Below are 6000 nucleotides of genomic sequence, written 5' to 3'. Positions count from 1 at the left end.
CACCCACACACACGTTTATCGCAGAGTTGTGTGACGGGATATATGGATGTATTAAAAGTGGGTTTATATTTGTGAATATTAGTGCCAGTTTCTTGGACATGGATCAAGCTGTTAAAGCTAGCCTTTGACTAAATTGCAATGCCAATGGTTTTTCACTATTCAAATTCCTATTTAGACCAGGCTGAGGCTTAATCAGGGTGTGGGAAAGCAGCCTCCGGTGGCTCTGTCTTGTTTATGTCCTTGGAAAACATGGACATCCCTCTCTATACACATACACATGTGACTAAATACATGTATGTTTCACAAATTGATTCATATTTGAGAAAAAATAAGGTTTGTTGAACATGGATTAAACTATTAAACTTAATCAAATGCCAATGATGGTCCACCATTCTAAAGGACACTGGCCAAAATTAAACACGTAACCATGAGTACATCCTACAGTGGTGCTGCAATAGCTTTGAGCGAAAGATTTTCTGATTTAAAGTCTAGAACATCCTTCTTATGATGATGTATCTTGAAGGTGGAAGGAACTTTTGGAAAAGCTATAAACCCTTTGGGGCAGATACTTGAGGAGTGGCTGTTTGAAATGCTTTTTCTTTCCCTCTGCTAGCTGGCTAATGCAGTACGAAGCTGGATAGCTTGGATTAATACTAGTAAGCTGAATATCACATCTGTATTTATGAGTCTGTACATGAGTGCCTACACTTACAGGTTTTCTTTATCAGATGGAAGGATTCCCAATGGTTGTAATACATATTTGAGTACGGTTGCTGGGTGTTCGATGACAGCAAAAAAAGATTATAAATTGTGAATTCTGTCAAGCCGATGAGGCAGATGGATACAATGCTGCACCTCAGAGCAAAAGTACAGGTTGTTCATTTTCAGGAGCTGTTTCTGAGGAGATTTGATAAAAGATAATCTACTAGCATGAGGAAAATTAAAGTGAAAGGAAAACTGGATTTTAAAAAATGATTCAAAGCTGCAGAGAAAATAGGACTCCTAACAACCATGCAAGGCCTGTTAGACACCAAACCTGTCACCTTCAGATTAACAGCATTTAAGGCTTTCATTTTTGAGAGAGAGGAGAAAATCAAGCTGCTTCAGATCTGAAATCATCCACAGGTGTTTGTGTCCATCCTTCCACTGTGAGAAGATGACGCTATGAGTGCTATGGATCTGAAAGGATGTGTAGCTGTCAAGAAGAACCTCACTGAGAAAAGGAGGCAGACACAGGAGAGGAAATCCAATAAAGAAGCAGATGGTGCTCTCAGAACAATGGAGTGACCACCCCAGAGTATAGACCTCAACATTACTGTGTGTGTGTTTGGGATTATTTGGCCTGTGAGAAAGTGGTAAAATCTATCTTCTAAGACTGAACTTTGGAGGTGTGGAGAAATATCCCAGCAGATTTCCTTGAAAAACTGAAAGTGAGTACAATGTTGTAACATGTGGGAGCGATGATGACAAGACACAGGTGGCAAACACAGGTGGTTACAATCAAGGGTGGAGTCTAGAAACAAGGGGGCAGGACAGGAAAGAATCAAAACAAAAAGCACATGGACAAGGAAACAAAAGTACATGGACAACTGAGAGGGGCCAATCGTGATAACTGTGTCCTTCTGTAACACGCCCACTTCGACTCAGGAAGGCCTTTTTAATAAGCTGTAGCTGGATCAGGTGTTTTGGGAGCAGAAAAAAAACAGTACAATGTGCACTAAAGAGAGCACCATGAGGACCAGTGTTGGGAACCACTGCTCTACAACGAACAAATTGCACAGTTTCTATTTATTTGCCTAATTTGAGTTTAACTCCATAACATCCTTAACATAACAGGGACTTCAATGCAAACTCAAGGAGCTGATCTTAAGGTTATCGAAGTGTGTAATAAAACTTTAGGCCCACTGGCAGGCCCACAGCTTGTTAACGGGGTAACATATAGGGGTTAAAAAATAGAACTCAACATATTAAATGTTTTATATAGCAAATATACAGTAACTGTGCATTAGAATGTGTGTTCTCTGTATAGGATGTTCCCTTTTTTCCACAGAAAATCACAACAAGATGTCATTTGACCAGGGGCGCCCAAACTTTTGCACACAACTGCATATTAAGTAGTAGTATATTTCTGAGAACAATGTTTCCGTCTCACGTCTGTTGCAGACAGCTACAAACCACCGACACGCACTCAGGCACTCGCACGCTGGTGCAGCGCTGCTGAACGGGGTTTCAGTGCGTACGGAGCTTTTTTGAGCTGACCCACTTTCTGTGCCTGGCCGAGTGTGTGCTGCTGCTGCTGGGGAGATCCCTGCAGATTCCCCTCCAACAGAGCCTCCACAGCCCTCTCACACACACGTACGGTGGCGTGTTAGCCCCCCACACACACTCACACACACACCCAGTGGGCCCGCAGCCTCACAAACACACACGTCCCCGTCACATTAGCAAAGAAGCACAAAAAGACATCCATATTCATACAGTCTATTAGCATCTCCTTTGTGGACTCTTCACTTTTTCCACCCAACCTGCGCCGTTCCGTTCACGCCTGCTTGCCACCGTGCGGCCGTCTGCAGCCAGCCGCTAGGACGTGCATTCCCTTTCATATCCTTCCCTTCATACCCTAAAATTTTGCTTTTTCGGGCCCTGATGTATCACAAGACGCTTATGGTTATAAATTAAACATAAATGCAAATGAGCTAATGCGCTATTGTTCTTCGCTCCTATTCAAATGGATCAGCGTGTCTCTAGATTAATTCAGGGACATTGGAGTGTGCTCCTGTATGTCACTGGACAGTGTAATGTAACTGTGTATAAGTACTTAATTCTACAGAAAAAAAGAGATAGTCTCAGTAAGCTGTACCAGTTTTATTTAATACTTTCTGATGAGAACCTATAAGAGACAGGGTGCAATGGTTTAACATACAGAGACACAGTGATGTTATATATGATTGTGATAAATCATAAAAAGAAATAAAAGAGTGGGAAATGCCCATGACATGAAAATTGTCCCCATGTGCATTTTTTTTCACGTGTAAATAAGCTGCACATTCGCAGGCCTGGTGACCGGTAAGCAAAGGTGAAGCTCCAGCTCAGGCTGTTTAGGAGAACTCCTTACTTATTCTAAAGAGATCCAGAAGAATACCACACAGATCCTGTGATTGCGTGTGATTTGAGCGTTTCAGGGCTGCATAAACAGGATTGAGTCGTAAGCGACGGCCAGCGCAAAACCAGGCGTGGAGTCTGCAGATCCACTCCTGCTGCAGATAGTTGCTCGCTGAGCGACTGCTGGATAGGATCAGTAAAGGCCTCATCACAACATTTCACCTTGAGCAAAAAAGGAATTATTATACTGTTATTACACTGTTATTACACAGTAGTGTGTAGAGGTCAGCGACCAGCTGAAACGTGCTTAATTTACAATAAGTACAAGCTACTTGTTTTACAGTGTTGCAGGAAAATAAACCTCAGCAACTAAATAGAATATCATTTTTCAGCAGACAGTGCCTTCATTATGGCTTCTATACCTTTTAGGAGACATTTACATTATATGGCTGAAGCTCTTGTCCAGAATGACAGTTTGGTAATTTTACACAGGTAGGTGTTGGGAGTCTTGCCCAAGGACTCTTGTTGGTATTGTGTAGGGGGCTTATGCAGGCAGGGGATTGAGCCCCAGTCTACAGTGTAGAAGGCAGAGGTGTTACCCACTACACTATACCAGACTCACTTTCAGCCTCTCAAAGAAATCGACAAGGATGTTTTTCCAAAGTTCAGTCTCAGAGGTTGGTTGCATTTTCTGCTTCTCACCATCCAAATCATCCCAAACAAATTCTGGACTTTGGGATGGACAGTCTATATTTGGAGTACACCAGCTGCTTCTTTGTTTAATTCGCAAATGTTCATTTTTTTGTCTTTTCTTTTTCTAGGTAAGGGCTTCTGGACAGCTACACATCCTTTCAGACCCTTAGATTATCTTGTATCTATGTATAAATGAGTAGCTTGTATTTCATGGCTGATTTGACTGGAAGTTAAATGAATTACAGGTCTCTAACTGTTGCACAGAACTGTAAATAGAATAGTTATCTGTATATCAACAAATACAGTGTGAAAGTCTTGCTGGTTTGCAGTAAATCTGACACGACCACTGTGTTTCCTAGCTCTGGTTTTGAATCCACCTGCTCAGCACAGCTTCATGCTTTTTGTCTGCACCTGTGTCCCATCATTATTTAATGACCAAGTCCTTCAGGAGCTGAATCAGGTGTGTTAAAGCCAGAGATGCAGAACCTGTGCATTGCAGGTGGACTATAGCACAGGACAGGGAAACAGCAGTCTAGATTAATCCACAACCGGCGATGAATAAGCTTTGTGACATTTATAGGACGACCAGTGATCTGAGCTGCATTTGTTTGCTGGCCCTTCATAGCACTTTTTTGACATGCCTCACTTGGAGGTGGACTGTTTACTGTTAAACAGATATGGTAGATTCAGTATCTTACAACTCACTGTTGTTACACATCATTCATAACCTTGTATAGCACAACCTCATCAATAGCAGCTCGTGTGTGGCATAGTGAGCTGAAACACAGCCCCACAAGGAAAGAGTTAGACATTCAAATATACCCAATAAGGATGAGTGAGTGTGAAATACACCACACCTAACCTCATCGGTGGTCATCAGCTCTCTTTCTGGAGACCCACCTTCCTGTAAGCTGTAATTCATTACATCTGCTTCAGCTAATCAGTCTTTTCACCATCTGGATTAAGTGTACTGGAAACGATCTTTGAGTTAGATCCAGGAGAGACCAAGAAGTTGGATTATTTTTAGATGCAAAGCACCTCATTGGCTCCTATTGTAAATCACTCACTCATGCGTTTAGCAGGCTGAAGATTCACCACAAGGGGCACCGTTAGCATTCAAAAAGCCTCTAGTGCTTCATAAGAGTGGTGCTTCAAATTAGAGACACTGTGTGTCCTCGTGAACCTAATATTTATATAAAAAATGATGTAAGCGGTTTACTTAATTGATGCTTATATTGAGAAATCCTATTTGGAGTGAACAGTCAATAGTCCCCTACCTATTGAACTGTTGTTTGTTCTTTTAAACGTTGGAAACTTTGAAAAAGGGAAAAAAATAATCAAAATGTAAAATCTCTGCTGAAATATCTAGAACAGGTCTGCCCAAAGTGTGGTCCAGACACTTCCTTACCCCTACCCCCTTGCCCAATGACAGAACAAATATATTTTTATACTATGCATAAATTATTGCTTTGTATTTCTTTATTATTTGTATAGTGTATATCAAAGCATTTTGGTAGTAAACTACAGAAAAAGGTCATAAAATACATTTTAAGTGCTCAAAGCCTGCCTACCATCTTTATCAGTCGAAGTTGTGAAAGTAATTTCATAATCTGATTAAAAAAAAACAAAAACAAATAATCAAATCATTGAATGGTTAAGATTTAAACAAAGGTCATTCAGAGTGCTTTGATTCTGGAAAACTTTTTGAGTGGTGATGCTGATGGGAACCCTACGTCTGAAGCATTTCATGCCTCTTAAAGTTCCCTCACAGAAGGTTTTTACATTAAATGGTTATGAACAAGCTGCTGTATGTCTGGAATAGGATTTTGGTCTAAAATGCATTTTAAATCAACGAATGGAGAAGAGGAACGTGCAGAGTGTTGTCAGGCAGAATAGTCTCCAAAGAAAATGTATGATATACCCTTATTTTAGCATGATGAACTCAGAAGACATGTGTAGTTTGATTGGATGTTTTGGATGGTAAATAAAATGCTTAGACTTGTGTTGTAGACGTGGCAAAATCTCAATACAATGAACCGCTTCATGTCAAATGACTGACACCTGATTGGTTGGAACAGAAAAAAAAGAGCCAGTAGAGCGACATTTAAAAATACCATCCAAAACTGTTAAATCCAGTTAAACAGGACTAATTTTGCTGTCTTTTGATGAAAAAGGCAGTCGGTCATTCAATTCAGTTCAATTCAA

Source organism: Pygocentrus nattereri, chromosome 10, assembly GCF_015220715.1.
Source record: "Pygocentrus nattereri isolate fPygNat1 chromosome 10, fPygNat1.pri, whole genome shotgun sequence".
NCBI classification, from domain to species: domain Eukaryota; kingdom Metazoa; phylum Chordata; class Actinopteri; order Characiformes; family Serrasalmidae; genus Pygocentrus; species Pygocentrus nattereri.
The sequence above is the reverse complement of the archived record's forward strand: the minus strand, read 5'-3'. Positions refer to the sequence as shown.